Genomic DNA, 18,314 nt, shown 5'->3' with positions numbered 1-18,314 from the left:
GGTTTCCTTAGGCCAATGAAAATCTCACCTATAAATAGTGTATTATTTTTAATCTAAAGGTCATTCCTTCTTATGTGTTATGTTCAAGAACAGTTTGAGAGTTTTGAAGAGCTTTTAGAAATGAAAATAGCTTAATTCTTGAGTTTTTTTTTTAGTTTGTTTAGTGTACACAATCGGATAGAATAATAAGATTCATGAAAGCTCGTATAGAGTCTTGATTTGTGAAGATATTTAGCTGGTTTTAATTTTTTTTAAAATTATGTATTTTCAGTTTTTAAGTAAACATTTGTTTATATGGAACTAGATATTATAAGGACAATTAGAAAGTTAGTTCCATTGAGAATATATTCGTGAATCAATTGATTTATGACTATTATATTCTAATGATGTAAAGAAAAATATATGTCTTATTAGTTATGTTGTTACAAGGTAATTTTCTTATTGCTGTAAAAACTGAATACATTTTTACTTTTAGGAATGCAACGATTTCTTGGAAATCAACAAAGCAAGTTTGTTGTAACTTCCTCTAGCTAACACTGTTGTGAGATCCCAACATTGCAATATTATATAAACTAAAGGTATATGATTAAGATTTGTAATCCATCATATTAAGATTGCACATAAGTTATCTTCAAATATAGATTTCCCAAGAACAATATTTGATGATAATATTAACTGTATAGCTCAAGTCCGAGAAGAAAATATTAACATGTAACATAATAAAATAGGGTAAATGCTTGTGTAGTCCTTACATTATGGGTTAAGTACTCGTTTAATCCGAGTATTTTAAAAGTACCCCAATACATTCTGCGATTAGTTATTATACACTCATGTCCTTATTTTTTCTTGGCTTTTACAACAATATCCTTGCAACAATCTTAGAGACATTAAATGAAAGAAAAAAAACGTTAATTACCAAGTAACCTTAAAAGTAATATAAAAACTTATGTAAATTTTTATTATTATTTTATTTTTAAAGTTAATTTGATAAATAAGCTTTTTATTAATTTTCACTAAAAAGCTTAAGAAAATATAAAGGTAAGAGTGTAATCCTTAGTTAACAATTGAGATGTTTTGGAGTACTTTTTAAAATATAAGAAGTAAATAGGCGCTTATGTCAAAGTATAAAGACTAAGCAATCATATAAATATTTATTCACGAAATCATTACCTATAGCAACTTTCCAAAAGTTGGTGAAGCATGAACATGCATTTTTGAAATAGATTGTCAAAATAATTTTATTATAATGGGATTGCAGACTTTGGAATTTCTAACGTGAACCTTGAGAAAAGTCCCCACCACCATTGTTGGAGGACCGATCAACCAAAAAAGCCAAATTTTGTACGCATGGGGAGGATGAAGACAACCCTAAGCTTTTGTCCTTTTAGGACATGCTTAAGGAGGACCAAAATGGTTGGAAAAAGAATTGACAGGATGAGAAGAAGACTTAAGATATTGTGATTGAAAGATATTGGAAGAAGAATCGACCAAAAAGATATTGTGATTAAAAGAGAAGGTCAATTACCCTTAATATCTTTTTCTTAGAGGATCCATGCTCAGTTAGTCAAGCTGTGGCTAGATATGATTGTGGTCAGATTACTAGCCCGATGGATAGGTTAGAGAGCATTATGTACTAGATTTCTTCCTTGATTGCTTTAAAACTTAAGGAGATGCACAACATGCTCTAACATAAGGTGGATCATTCTTGGACACTATTTCACTTCTTGGGGCATGTCACTGAAATATAAGTGTGCAACCCAAGAGGAGGGGGGGGGGGTGAATTGGTATTTTAAAAATTATCCTAGCAAATTCACACAACAAACAATCTAACGTCTTAATAAAATTGAAAGCAATAAGTTCAATAAAAGCACAATAACAAATGAGTAAGGGAGAAGAGAAACAAACACACGAATTTTTACGTGGTTCGGCAATCCCCGCCTACGTTCACCCCTCCAAGCGATCCAAGCTTGAGGATTTCACTATCCAAGCTTTTCCAAGGCTTCAACCGTTTACAATTGACTTCAAGGTGTCAATAAACCTTTACAATAAAGAGATTATCTCCCAATCTCTTCACTCAAGTGTCACACACACTCAAACACTTACAATTAGGATGAAGAAATGAAAGTTACAACAAAACTCACTCAAAGAGTAGATATTCAAAAATAAAGAACAAGAGATGATTCAATGTTTTGTGATTTGCAAATTGAAAGCTCAATATATCTCGTGTGCTTTTTGTTTATACTTTCTAGAGAGCTTGAAAATGAATTGGATTTGAGTTTATATAGTTTGAGCTCAAAAACTAGCCGTTATGTACATTTTGGTCATAACTGGCTTACCGTTTATGGAATCCGGTTAGCCGCTTTTATATTACCGTTAAGGCAAAAATTTAAATTTCAGAATATCCGGTATGCCGCTTTTCATATCCGGTTAGCCGCGTTTGAAATCCAGATTGCCGCTTGCGAAATCCGGATAGCCGTTTATGCTCCAAAAGCTTACTGCCTAGAATCCAGATTGCCGTTTACCATATCCGGTTAGCCACTTGCTACAGTAACAACTACAGTGAAATATTTTTCAAATTTATAGTTTGACCCCAAAACTTTATAAAACTGTATTATGACCTAAAACGTTATGAAAGCTTTCAAATAGGTCCAATTTCAGAATTTCTAAATAATGCTTTGTCAATCCCAAAATTTTCTGAAATTATGATCCCAAACTAGGTGAAATTATAGAATGACCCAAAATATTTAAATAGTTTCAAATAGATCCAAATCTGAAATTTTAAAACAATATCAAAGGTTTTAAAATACTTTCATTTTAGTCCAAAACACTTTAATTCCATAACATCATTTTCTTAAAAAGCACAATTCATAAATCTTTGTTTAATCAATACATGTGGTTTGTTATCATCAAAATCAATGTTTATAGCCACATAGGCTAACAATCTCCCCCTTTTTGATGATGACAAAACACATTATAAAAATTTAATCTAGTTATTAAAAGCTCCCCCTAAATCAATGTAATTTATTAAAAAGACTCCCCCTGCATACATGCATACTCCCCTTGGATACATGCATATTTTTATAACACTTTTTATAACACATATTAAATTATTCTCCCCCTTCATCATAAAAAAGAATAAAAGCTCCCCCTATCAATCATCAAAGCTGTAATACAAGCACATTAGTTAAAAAAAAAATATCCATAAGCATAAGGAAATCCATATAATCCATAACAAACAATCAAAACAAATCCATATAATCCAAAACAAATACATAATCCAAAAGCATAATAACCATCCATATAGACGAAAATAAAAGAACATAATGCAGTAAATGAAATGTAGGTGTGTCCAAATACAACATAAGAGACTACTGAGGTGGTGAGGATGGTGGTGATGGAGGTGGATACAGATATGGAATGCCGAAGTGCTCAAAGAGAAGGCGCTATCCATGAATGAGCTGCTGCTGCAGCTGCTGAAACTCAGTCTGCCGCACAGAGAGTGTCCGCACCTCATCCATAAGCTGCTGAAGAGTAACCTCTTCAGAGGTAGGAGGCTGTGGAGGTGATGAAGCGGATGTAGAGGCACCAGAAGCTGAAGCAATCACAAGAGGATCTTGGCGTCTACGCTGCCCTCGAAATGAGAGTGAGAAAACGGGTAGCTGATCGGCTGGAACCACAGTATTAAGTGGCCGATCATCACTTGGAGCAAGAAAGATAAACTTGTTTTCAGTGAATTTGACCCAAGTGCCATTTTTCCACTCAAAGCCTAAGCCGAAAATAGCATCATCCCATATACCCTTAGACAGTCTACACGATGGTTCTTGAATCGGCACATCAAAATATTTAAGGATTCGGGTAATGAAGTGACCATATGGAAGGAAGCGGGTAATCAAGGCAGGTATGGTCAACATGGTTCGGATGATAGTATAGCCCAAGTTAACCAGACGACATCTAAGAATATAGTCAATCAAAGCAACGTCCATGTGAGAAACCTCATCCAAATGCCCTGATCTAGGAAGAACAATGGACTGAATAATGCGAAGCAAAATGCAAGTTTGAAGACAAAGACACTGAGTGCGGAAATGAATGGTACAATCTTCAACAAAAAGATCATTTCGCCGACAAATATTACGAACGATGTCAACATGAACATAACTATCAAGTTTAGGAGATTTCCTAGGCGAATAAATTTCTAGGTCAAAATCGGATGATCCTAGGATAGAGTTTAACAGGGAAACATCAAAATCAATCATAACTCCTCCAACATTGGTGATTACTCGAGTCTTGTTCTCCTCGGAAACGTCCATATTCGAGTAAAATACTTTCACCAAGTCGGGATATAAATTCTCCTCAATCATAAGTGTATCAATCCAACCAACATCTCCCAACAATTGAAATAAGTTTCTATGACTAATATTGAGAGTATGAATCCAATCCGGTAAAACATAAAACGTATTGAGTACCTCACGAGTCCTGAAGCTTTGTTGAAACCGTTTAACTAGATGTTTCTTGTTCTGAAAGTGTGTGGAGTCAAAATTGGATTGATTGGAGGTGCCCTTTGCTTCCCGTGACCGGTTGGTTTGTTGAACCGGTTCTTTGCCTTTTCTTCGAACCAACCGAGAGCTTAACATTGTGATTTTGATTGATTTGAAGTTAAAAAGAGCAAAAAGAATGAAGATTATAAAGATTGAAAGAGAGTTTGAGAAACAATTTGGATAAAAAACGGCTAAAGAGGGAGAAATCTAGAGAGAGAAAATTCGGCTGAAAACCTAGGTTGAATTTGGGATCTAGAGATTTAGATGAAGAAAATAAAGTTTAAGGATGATTTTGAGCATATGAAGTGATGAGGAATGATTTTCGTGACTCAATTTGATGCGAAAAGGGAAGAAGATGATGGATTTTGGAGTGAGAGAGAGTGAGGAACCGATTTTTAGAGAGAGAACGAGATATATCCGGTTGGCCGAATGAAGGAGGAAGAAGCATAATCCTTATAACCACGAATCCGGCTAACTAGATTTCTTTAACCGGATATTCGGTTATATTCCAGCAAGCCATTCACGCGAATCCGGCTAACCGGATTTCACTAATCGGTTAGCCGGTTATGGGACAGTGAACAAAAACCCGTATCCAGCTTTCCGGTTTATCTAACCGGTTGTCCGGTTTTGAGGCAGAAAGTTGCCTATCAAATTCAGCTTTTCGAATTTAAGAACCGGTTAGCTGATTGTGAGGCAGAACCATGCAAACCGTAACCAGTTTTCTGGATTTGAAGAACCGGCTGTCCGATTTTGAGGCAGAGAGGAAGCTTAGTAAATCCGGCATTCCGGATTGAATAAATCCAGTTATCCGAATGTTGACCCGAGAGCAACCAAAGCTAATCCGGCTTACTGGTTTGCTAAATTCGGTTATCCGGAATTTGTCCCGAGAGGAATCAATAAGAAAGCGGTTTTCCGGATGAGAGGAAGTGGTATACCGGTTTAGACTTGGAAATCTTTTTGTCTCTAATTGAAATTTGGCAAGCTCTTATACTTGTATTATACACACCATTTTATTTTTGGCTTTTAAAATTGATTAATTTTAAATCATTTTGAGATTTAAAACTTTTCAATGAGCCATTTAATGCATGAAACATAAAATCATAAAATTACAAGCATATCAAGCTATCTAATTCATGAAGCATAAATCCATATAATGACAAACATATCAAGCCATATAGTAAAACATAAGTCAAGATGCAACATTCATCATTCCAAGCTTATGTCTTATCTTTATAAAATGCTCTTCGCTAAGAGGTTTTGTAAAGATATCCGCAAGCTGATTTTTAGTAGAAACAAATTTAATTACAACATCTCCTTTTTGAACATAATCTCTAAGGAAATGATGTCTAATTCTATATGCTTAGTCCTAGAATGTTGAATGGGATTCTTGGAAAGATTTATAGCACTAGTATTGTCACACAAGATAAGTATTTGATCAAGTTTAATACCATAGTCTCTAAGGGTTTGTTTCATCCAAAGAATTTATGCATAACAACTACCTGCGGCAATATATTACACCTCGGTGGTTGAAAGCGCAACCGAGTTTTGTTTCTTACTAAACCAAGAGACAAGTGAATGGCCTAGGAAGTGACATGTTCCACTAGTACTTTTTCTATCAACCTTATATCCGGCAAAATCGGCATCCAAATAACAAGTTAAGTCAATATGAGTTCCCCTAGGATACTAAAGGCCAAGATTAATGGTGCCAATTGTTAACATAAATATTTCTTTATTGATTTTGATGAAAACAAACATGATTAAGATTGATTAATCTTTTAAAAAGCTTAACATAATTTTTATCTATTTTGACAAGTTTCATTAAGTATTTTTATAAAGATTTGGAGACAAAACAGTTATCTTGTAAAACAGTTCACTGTAGTAGTTTTTGTGGAAAACGGCGATCCGACAAGTTTAATAAACGGTTCGCCGATATCAAGCAGAACCGAAGATTAGTCTCTGGACTTAAACAGCGATCCGAAAATTTTCATAAACGGCTTGCCGAGATCAAACAGAACTGAAGGTTAGCCTCTGGACTTAAACGGTGATCCGACATCTAGATAACGACGATCCGACAATTTAAAAAATCAGCCCAACGGTCATATTGACCAGTCAAACGGTGATCCGACATCTAGTTAACGGCGATCCGATAGTGTGCAGAAAGTCAATAACGGCTAGTTTTAAGCTGCACCTATAAATAAGCTCATTCAAATTCAAACAAGAGTTGATCACAACACTACTACTGAGCTTATACTTGAGAATACAATCTTCATTGAGCTTTAAATACATTCTTATTTCATCTATTCACATATTGGGTATTATTTTATAATCTTAAATATTGTGAGAGGCAAAACAAATTTATAATCTTTTATTTGTGAGTGATTGTAAGTGTTGGGATACACTTGGGTTAAGAGATTGGGATAATCTCTGGTTGTAAAGGTTATTGACAGCTTGGAAGTCAAGTGTAAGCATTTGAAGCCTTGGAGGCTTGCTTAGTGGAATCCTCAAGCTCGGAAAGCTTAGAGGCGTGGACGTAGGCGAGGTTGGCCGAACCACGTAAAAATCTCAGTGTTTGAATCTCTCTTCCCCTATCCTTTTTGTTGTGGTTAACTTATTTGTGATTGCTTTGAATTTGTTTCATATTTGCATTGAGTTTTTATTTATAAATTGAATTATTTTAGAATTCCAATTCATCCCCCCTCTTGGGTTGCATAACTAGAATTTCACCAATCAAATATCGAAAAATGCGTTTGACAGCAAGCATGTGTGATTCTTTAGGATAAGATTGAAATCTAGCACACAAGCATACACTAAACATAATATCAGGCCTACTAGCTGTCAATTAGAGTAAGGGTCCGATCATACCTCGATATGTCTTGATATCAGCTTTCTTACCTTTCTCATCTTTGTCCAGCTTGATGGTAGTACTCATTTGAGTGCTTTTTACCGTTCCATTATCATAGCCAAATCTTTTGAGTAGATCTTTCACGTACTTGGCTTGATTTATGAAAATTCATTCCTCGTTTTGTTTGATTTGGAGTCCAAGGAAGTACTTCAACTCTCCCATCATACTCATCTCAAATTCTTTGTTCATACATGATGAAAATTCTTTACACAACAACTCATTAGTAGAACCAAAAATAATATTATCAACATAAATTTGAACAATAAGTATATTTTGGTTCTTATGCTTAACAAATAAAGTTGTGTCCGCTTTTCCCATTGAAAAATCGTTATCCAACAAGAAGTTTTTAAGCCTATCATACCAAGCTCTAGGTGCTTGTTTTAGTCCATACAAAGCCTTAGATAACTTATACACATGATCTGGAAATTTTTCATTTTCAAAACCAGGAGGTTGTTTCACATAAACTTCCTCCATAATATAACCATTTAAGAAAGCACTCTTAGCATCCATTTGATATAAAATAAAATCCTTATGACATGTGTATGCTAACAACATCCTAATGGATTCTAACCTTGTTACAGGTGCAAATATTTCATCAAAATCAATTCATTCTTCTTGGTTGTAACCTTGACCCACTAATCTAGCTTTATTTCTTACAACCACACCGGATTCATCCATTTTGTTTCTAAATACCCATTTAGTGCCTATAATGGATTGATGTTCTGAATTAGAAACTAATTCCCACACATTGTTTCTTTCAAATTGATTCAACTCCTCTTGCATAGCCATAATCCAAGATTCATCATTTTCCGCATCCGCAAAGGATTTTGGTTCAACTTGAAAGATAAATGCAGCATGCTCACATGTGTTCCTAAGAGATGAGCTAGTTGTAACACCTCGTGAGGGATTTCCTAAAATTACATCCTTAGGGTGAGAAGAAACATACCTCCACTCCTTGGAGAGCGTTTGAGAAGTACCTTCATTTTGGTCTGCATTTGTTTCTTCATGGTGCTCCTCTTGAATTCCATGTGGTGTATCTTTTTTGTTGTCAATTGATGCTTCTTCTCGTTGTTCTTCGTCTGCATTATCATCAACAGCTACTTTCTCCGTAGAGGAGGGATTAGACTCATCAAATGTAACATGCATAGATTCTTCCACAACTAAAGTTCTTTTATTATAAACTCTATAAGCTTTGCTTGAGTTTGAATAACCAAGAAAAATGCCAACATCAGATTTTGGATCAAATTTGCCAAGATTATCTTTTGTGTTCAAAATAAAACATTTATATCCAAAGACTTTAAAATAGCCAATGTTGGGTTTTCTATCATTCCAAAGCTCATATGGAGTTTTATTAAGATTAGATCTAATCAACACAGGATTCAAAACATAACAAGCAGTGTTGACGGTTTCGGCCCAAAAATACTTAGGCAAAGAATTTTCATTCAACATGGTTCTAGCCATTTCTTGAATAGACCTATTCTTTCTCTCTACAACTCCATTTTGTTGTGGAGTCCTAAGTGATGAAAATTGATGTTCAATGCCAAGGTCATTACAAAAATTTTCAAATGCATGATTTTCAAATTCTTCACCATGATCACTTCTAATACAAATAATAGAATAACCATTTTCATTTTGAACCTTTTTATAGAAAATTCAAAATGCATCAATGGCATTATCCTTATTAGCTAATAATAATACCCATGTGTATCTAGAATAATCATCTACAATTACAAATGCATAAAATTTGCCACTTAAACTAGCATATCTAGACGGTCCAAACAAATCTATGTGAAGTAATTGAAGCGGTTTTGAAGTAGAGACATGATTCTTGCTTTCGAAGGAAGTTTTGATTTGTTTTCTAAATTGGCAAGCTTAACAAATTCTATCTTTTTGAAAACTGATTTTTGGAAGACCTTTAACCAAATCATTTTTCACGATTTTTGAAATCAAATCCATGCTTGCATGACCTAATCTTCTATGCCACAACCAACCATCATCATGCAATGCAGAGAAACATTTATCATTTGTGTCGATGCACAATCTATATTGATGGTATAGACATTAACACATCTATTTCCTACAAATAAAACTTTCCCATCACATGCATTCTCAATAACACATTTTGATTCATCAAAGACAACTCTATATCCTTTATCACATAATTGACTAATACTAAGCAAGTTGTATTTTAAGTTTTCAACCAAACACACATTTTCAATGAGAGTAGAGGATACATTACCGACATTTCCAATGCCAATGATTTTCCTTTTGAATTATCTCCAAACGATACATCTCCACCATTTTCGATCTTAGTAAAACTTGAAAACCAAGAATAATTCCTTGTCATGTGTCTTGAACAACCGCTGTCCAAGTACCACTTATTCTTCTTCTTCTTCAAGCCATGTAGAGAAAATCTCAAGTTTTAGGTACCCAAACCTTTTTGGGTCCTTGAGAATTAGCAATGGTTCCTTTCGAAACCCAAACACATTTCATACCATAATATGCATTTCTCTTCACTGCACATCTATTTTTCATATCACCATATTGATTACAATAATGACATACAATTTGATTGTTAATAGATGTATTCTTCACAAAATAACTCTTGTAATATTTTTGTTTCAAATTTGACTTATAACCAATGCCTCCTTTGTCAAATACACATTTTTATGAGTTTAGCAAGTTGTCCAACATCTTTTGCCCATTTGTGAATTTTAGCACAATCTCATTTAGTTCATTGCTCTTCTTTCTAAGCATTTCATTTTCATTTTTCAAGTCATTCACGTGTGACTCTAAGTGCTCATGTGGAGTGCTAGAATTCTCAAATGATGCAACTCTATCATGCAATGTTTTATTCTCTAATTCTAGGCATGTAATCTTTGTACTAAATGATTCATTTTCATCTTTAAGCTCTATCATCTTCTTTTTAAGACATATATTCTTTTTACCAATCTTCATCAGCTCATCATACAAATCCTTAAAGGCATCATGTAATTCATCATATGTAGGAAGAACACTTACCTCATCAAGTTCATCACATGATTCTTCCCCAAAGGCCATGAGAGCTAAATTTGTCATTTGTTGTTGCTCATCATCATCACTTGTTTCCTCATTGCTATCATCTCACGTGGCCACCATAGCTTTCTTCTAGAGTTTGTTGAGAAGAGGACATTTCGGTCGTATGTGTCCGGGCTTCTTGCATTCATAACAAGTGATTGGCTCTTTCTTCTCATTTTTATTCTTGTAGCCTTTGAACTTTCTCTGCTCATTATTCTTCTTGTAAAATTTTCTGAATCCTCTAGCTAATATTGCCAACTCCTCATCATCCATCTTGCTTTCCTCATCACTCTCACGTTTTGAAGCCTTAAGAGCAATGTTTTTCTTCTTTTCCTCATGCCCTTTTTCTGCTGCCAAATCTTCTTCATATGAAATGAGAAAACCAATTAAATCATCAATAGGTAATACATTTAAATCTTTGGCTTCCTCAATGGCAGTCCTTTTTGGTCTTCATTCCTTAGGTAGCGACCTAATGACTTTCTTAACTTTTTCGCTATTTGAAAAGGTCTTTCCTAGGGCTCCTAGAGTGTTCACTATGTCCGTAAATCTAGTATACATAGAGTACACATTCTCATTTTGTTCCATTTGGAACAATTCATATTGTCGAGTGTACCTACTTATTTTAGATTCTTTCACTTGGTTTATGCCTTCATAAACAATTTCAAGTTTGTGCCAAATCTCATTAGCACTTTCACAACTAGACACTCTATGAAACTCTTTCATATATAGTGCACAAAACAAGGCATTCATAGCCTTGGAATTTAGAGAAACTTTTCTCTTTTCGAATTCATTCCATTCCCGTGAAGGTTTTAGAATATCTTCCCCGACTTCACTTTTAGTCAAAGGCATGAAAGGACCATCATTAACGATTTCCCAAAATTTCGTAATCTAAGGCTTACAAGTAAATTATCATCCTAGTTTTCCAATACGGGTAATCGTTTCCATCAAAGTAAGGTGGTCTAGTGGTGGACTGTTCTTCCCTAAATGTGGAATCATTTTGAGTTGCCATTGATCTTTAGCTCTAAACAATTATGTCGAAATAGGAGCACCTCGCTCTGATACCAAATGAAATATAATTGTGCAACCTAAGAAGGGGGGTGAATTGATATTTTAAAAATTATCCTAGCTAATCCACAAAACAAACAATCTAACGTCTTAATAAAATTGAAAGCAATAAGTTCAATAAAAGCACAATAACAAATGAGTAAGGGAGAAGAGAAACAAACATATGAATTTTTATGTGGTTCGGCAATCCCTGCCTACGTCCACGCCTCCAAGCGATCTAAGCTTGAGGATTTCACTATCCGAGCATTTCCAAGGCTTCAACCGTTTACAATTGACTTCAAGGTGTCAATAAACCTTTACAACAAAGAGATTATCTCCCAATCTCGTTACTCAAGTGTCTCACACACTCAAACACTTACAATTAGGATAAAGAAATGAAAGTTACAACAAAACTCACTCAAAGAGTAGATATTCAAAAATGAAGAACAAGAGATGATTCAATGTTTTGTGATTTGCAAATTGAAAGCTCAAGATATCTCGTGTGCTTTTTGTTTATACTTGCTAGAGAGCTTGAAAATGAATTGGATTTGAGTTTATATAGTTTGAGCTCAAAAACTAGCCGTTATGTACATTTTGGTCATAACCAGCTTACCGTTTATGGAATCCGGTTAGCCACTTTTATGTTACCGTTAAGGCAAAAATTTGAATTTCAGAATATCAGGTATGCCGCTTTTCATATCCGGTTAGCCGCGTTTGAAATCCGGATTGCCGCTTGCGAAATCCGGATAGCCGTTTATGCTCCAAAAGCTTACTGCCCAGAATCCGGATTACCGTTTACCATATCCGGTTAGCCGCTTGCTACAGTAACAGCTATAGTGATTGTTTTTTAAATCACTTTGTGCTTTGATTATATGCATGATTGTAGGTGATAAAAAAACTCAAGTTTTATGGATGAAATGCTACAACAACAACAGACTTGAAGAAATAATAAAGAATTTGCTTACAGAAGAATTAAATAAGTCTAAATAAAAGAAGATGTTGTAGCAATTCTTGTAGCAATCCAATAGAAAATACAGACAAGACTACCCACGTGTTAACTGACAAAGCAACAACATGCAGCATAAAAAGATATGCAATCCGAAGTTTCCAAAAAAAGAGACACATGGCTACATGCTTTTGGTTGCCCTAATTCCAAGATATAAAAAGAATAAACATGAAAAATGGGGAGAGTCATCATCAAGAAAAATAATAGATAAAACAAAAGAAAAAAAATAAAATAAGAGAGAATTGAGGGCTGCAGTAAAGGATTCCAGAAGTATAAAAAAAAAAAGATCGCGAAGACTTAGCAGAACTCAATTCCTCATATTTCTTTTCTTGTTTTCATCTCTCTATGGGAATGTATTTGATGGCAAAAATGAGTATTGTTATTATTTTGTCGCATATCATGAACTAAACTTTGATGTAGTTGGGTGTTAAATAAGCTTAATGGTTATTCGACTTATATATGTGCGTTGCTTTGAATCTACTGTAACATTTTATCTTGATTTTACTTATACCAAATTCTTATTTTAGTTGACCACTCATTTAGTGGATTCTAGCTAAGAAGGAGCCTAAAAAAGGTCTGACTTAGTGGAATAAATTAAGACAATACATGGTTTTAGATTAAGTTTCTTAAGTTGAGTTAATCTCGATTCGAATAGAGCCATACATGATCTAAGATTAGTGAAGAATTAGACATATGGATTCACCTTGTGGGGTAATTGGAATCTAGAACGTATAATATTTGTGTCTAATGTTAGCATAACAATTGGTCATTGTTAGGTTGTATATAGATATAATCCAACATGCGACAGCTAAGTATGTATGAGGGATTCTGCCCAATGCTGTAGTAGATGATGTAGCAATAGTACTGTAATTGAAAAAAATATTCAATTCCATTAAGTGAGTTTAAGCATTCAACTACTCCTTTCCCATTGAGTATATCTTTATGTTTGCCTCGAGCTTTTTCCTTATTGCATTCTGTTTATTGCATTTTTTAAAAAATTTTTTTAGGTCATTAATTTTGTTAATTATTTTATTTTAATTAGATTGAAATTGCATTGTTAAGATTACTATAGTAAATCGTATAACATCAATTCTTGTGGAAACAATCTGAATACTCATAATTATATTATTTGTTGTGTACATTTGCACATTTATTGTGTACACTTGCACATTTATTGTGTACACTTGCACACTGACACCTATAGCAATACGTATCAACAAGTTTTTAGTGCCGTTACTAGGGATTGAATGCTTATTGTGATTTGTGAAATCAATTTTAGTTAGAGCCAATTTTTAGTTTTCTTTTAATTTGTTTACTGTGTTGACAGAAGTGCTCTAGCAACCCTCGCATGTGTAAATACAAACTTGTTGAATTCCAATTTGATCTAGAAATTGAAAGAACTGTAAGGAGATTGAGAAAAGAGAATAGGAATTTAGGAGAGAGTTATTGTATACACTTGCACATTGACACCTATAGCAATACGTATCAACAAGTTTTTGGCGCCGTTGCCAAGGATTGAATGCTTATTGTGATTTATAAAATCAATTTTAGTTAGTGCCAATTTTTTGTTTCTTTTAATTTGTATATTGTGTTGACATAAGTGCTCTAGCAACCCCCGCATGCATAAATACAAACTTGTTGAATTCCAATTTGATCCAGAAATTGAAAGAACTGTAAGGACATTGAGAAAAGAGAATAGGAATTTAAGATCTGCTGCCATCATAGATGATTTGCAAGATACACAGAATTTGAATCCTCAAAGAGAAATAGAACCAGTCAATGCACAAGGAAGTCAAAAAGGTCAAAATGGATAGATTATTCATGGGCAACTAAGGAACAACAATATTATCTACATGACTGATGATAGAGACAGAACCATTAGAGATTATGTAGTGTTGACCCCTCAAACCATAAATCTAGGATAGTTAAACCCGAAATGCAAGCTGCTAATTTCGAGCTCAAACTAGTGATGTTTCAGATGCTTCAAACAGTTGGGCAATTCAATGGACTACGATCAGAAGATCTTTATCTTCACCTTAAATTGTTTCTGAAAGTAAGTGATGCTTTCGAGATTACTGGAGTATCATAGGAAGCATTGAGACTTAGACTCTTTTTTTTCTTTAAAGGATTGAGCAAGAGCATGGTTGAACTCTCTACCGACTGACTTCATTACTACATGGAATGACTTGACTGGCAATTTTTTTATGAAGTACTTCACATCCACCGAGAATGCAAAATTGAGAAATGAGGCCACATCTTTTTATAAACTTGAAGATGCAAGCTTGTATGATGCATTGGCAAGATTCAAGGAGTTACTTAGGAGATGTCAACATCATGGTATTCCTTTCTGTATATAATTGGAAGCTTTCTACAATGTCTCAACCGAAGTACTAGATCGATGGTAGATGTTTAAGCAAATGGGGCCTTGGTATTTAAGTTTTACAATAAAACTTATGAAATTTTGGAAAAGATAACTAATAATAACTATCACTGGCCATCAACTAGACAAGCTACAACAAGAGGAATAATAGGAGTCTACAATGTAGATGTCTTGATAGCATTATCAGCCCAAGTAACCTCATTAACAAATATGGTGAAGGTAATGACTACTGTTCCAACAATTGTCAACCAAATTACTGAGGTATTTTGTGTTTATTGCAGAGAAGGGCATCTGTTTGATAATTGTCTTGGAAATCCTGCCTTAGTCAACTATGTGGGCAACTATAACAGACAGAACCATAACAATTTTTACTTAAACACTTACAACCCTAGATGGAGACAACACCCAAACTTCTATGGAAAAATCATAATCAAAATGCTACTATACCCAGAGGACAAAACAAGCTTGCTCAACCACCTAGATTTCACCAACAAAATCAAGGGCAAAGAAGCACCAACAATGATCAACTTAGTCTCTTAAAGCTTTGATTAAAGAGTATATTGTGAAAAATAAAACGATTGTCCAAAGTCAAGCTGTATCCTTAAGAAACTTAGAAAATCAGATTGGACAGCTTGCTATAGCATCAACCAACAGACCTCAGAGTAGTTTACCCAGCAATACAGAGGATCAAATAAGAGAAGAAAAAGAACATTGCAAAGTAATTAATTTAATATCTATAAAGGATGTTCATATCTCAGTTGGTGTACTAAAAAAAAGAGTTGAACTCATTTCAACCCAAGAAGAAACTCAAGTTGAAGAAGAACCATAATATTCCACTTTCCAGCACACTGGTGTAAACAACCAAGTTACAGCATCTGTAAAAAATGATGATCTAGTATTTATTGGTGAAGATGTTGCAACACCTACCGCATCAATCCACAACATGAAAAAAGAGAAGTAGTCTATACAACATGCTACGACACAACAATTTAGGCACCCACCACATTTTTCTCAAAGATTTCAGAACAGAAATAAGACAAGCAATTCAGCAAATTCTTAGAAGTGTTGAACCAACTACATATCAATATTCATTTAGTAGAAGCTTTAGAACAAATTTCAAATTATGTGAAGTTCTTGAAGGATATTTTAGTAAGGAAAAGAAGGCTTGGAGAGTTTGAAATAGTTGCTCTGACACAAGAATGCAGTTATATGCTTCATAACAATATACCTCAGAAACTGAAAAATCTAAGAAGTTTTACAATCCTACGCTCTATAAGAACTAAAAACGGTGGCAAAGCACTTTGTGATTTAGGAACTAACATCAGTTTCACGCTTTTATCAGTGTTCAAACAATTGGGAGTTAAAGAAGTTAGACTAATAACAATGACTTTAGAACTTGCTAACAGATTTCATACCTATCCAAAATGCAAGATTGAAAATGTATTGGTGAAGGTGGATAAATTTATTGTTCCAATTGATTTTATAATACTGGATTTTGAGGCAAATAAAGAAGTACCGATCATTTTAGGCAGACTCTTTTTAGCCACAAGAAAGACTTTAATTGATGTGCAAAAAGAGGAATTGACTATGCAGGTTAATGATTAGCAAATTACATTCAACATACTAAATGCCATGAAGAGTCCTGATGATGTTAAAGACTGTAATTTTATCAGTTTTATGGATTTTATTGTAGTAGAGAGATTAAACAGTTGCTGCAGCAATGAAAAAATCAAGATTGTAACATTTGAAGAATTTAAAGATGAAGATCTTGAAACAACTGACATTGCATGGTTAGGAGAAAAGCAACATGGAAAAACTAACAAGCAGTTTGAATCTCTAGATCTTTCAAATAGGGAAGTAAAACCTTCTGTTCCCTATATTGAGTCATCTCCTATTTTAGAACTAAAACTTTTACCTTCACATTTGAAGTATGTTTATCTTGATGACAATGACACACTTCCTATAATCATTTCATTTTCTTTAAATGCAAAACAAGAAAAGAGTTTGGTGGATGTATTGGGGAGATACAAGAAGGCCATTGAATGGACCATGGCAGATATCAAATGAATCAGCCCCTTCACATGCATGCATAAGATTTTACTGGAGGATTATTACAGCGACTCTATAGAGCAATAGAGAAGATTAAATCTCATCATGAAATAAGTTGTGAAGAAAGAGATCATTAAGTGGCTTGACGCTAGAATCATTTACCCAATATTAGATAGCTCATGGGTAGCCCAGTACAGTCTGTTCCAAAGAAAAGTGGAGTAACAGTTGTAGCAAATGAAAATAATGAGCTCATTCCCACTAAAACAGTAACTAAATGAAGAGTCTGCATGAATTATAGAAAGTTAAACAAATCCACGAGGAATGATCACTTTCTATTACCTTTCATAAATTAGATGCCAGACAAACTTGCTGGAAAAGAGTACTACTGCTTCTTAGATGGGTACTCAGGCTATAACCAAATTGTTATAGCACCAGACGATCAGGAAAAGACAACATTCACTTGTCCCTGTAGAACCTTTGCCTTCAGAAAGATGTCATTTGGCCTATGCAATGCTCCAGCAACTTTCCAGAGGTGTATGATGTCTATTTTTTCAGATATGGTTGAGCAAACACTTGAGGTATTCATGGATGATTTTTCAGTTTTTGGGGAATCATATAATGATTGATTGCATAATCTTGAAAATGTGCTAAAAAGATGTAAAGAGACAAACTTAGTGTTGAATTGGGAAAAGTGTCATTTCTTAGTATAAGAAGGAATAGTCCTAGGTCATAGGGTCTCTAGAAAGGGAATAGAGCTAGATAAGTAAAAAATAGAGGTGATTGATAAGCTTTCACTATCTACTTTAGTTAAGAGCATAAGGAGTTTCTTAGGACATGTTGGGTTCTATAGAAGATTTATTAAAGATTTTTCTAAAATATCTAAACCTTTATACATGTTGCTGAAGCATGACAGACCCTTTAATTTTGATGATAATTGTTTAAATGCTTTTGTTGAGTTAAAGAGAGCTCTTGTTTCAGCACTAGTTGTGTAGCATTTGATTAAAGTATGCCTTTTAAGTTGATGTGTGATGCTAGCGACCACTTTGTTAGAGTAGTGCTAGGGCAGAGGAAATGCAAGATTTTTCACTCTATTTATTATACCAACAAGACCTTAACTGATGCACAACTCAACTATACTACCACTGAGAAAGAGTTGCTAGCAGTTGTTTTTTCATTTCATAAATTCAGAGCTTATTTGGTAGACACCAAAGTGACTGTAAAGTCTTTGATTTCAAAGAAAGATGTCAAACTCAGATTGATTAGGTAGATTCTATTACTACAAGAGTTTGACCTAGAGATCAAGGACAACAAAAGAACTAAGAATCAAGTTGCAGATCATCT

The 18,314-nt window shown here is 34.2% G+C and overlaps 1 non-coding gene across 1 annotated transcript; it reads right to left on the bottom strand.

Annotated features, from left to right (window-relative positions):
• Positions 1-14,778: 14,778 nt before the first annotated feature.
• LOC112496681 (small nucleolar RNA R71) lies at positions 14,779-14,885 on the bottom strand. Its single transcript, XR_003063199.2, has one exon. It is a non-coding gene; the product is annotated as a small nucleolar RNA R71 (small nucleolar RNA).
• Between the last annotated feature and the right edge of the window lie 3,429 nt (positions 14,886-18,314).

Source organism: Citrus sinensis, chromosome 8 (genome assembly GCF_022201045.2).
Source record: "Citrus sinensis cultivar Valencia sweet orange chromosome 8, DVS_A1.0, whole genome shotgun sequence".
NCBI classification, from domain to species: domain Eukaryota; kingdom Viridiplantae; phylum Streptophyta; class Magnoliopsida; order Sapindales; family Rutaceae; genus Citrus; species Citrus sinensis.
This window is presented reverse-complemented; position numbering and strand designations above follow the sequence as displayed.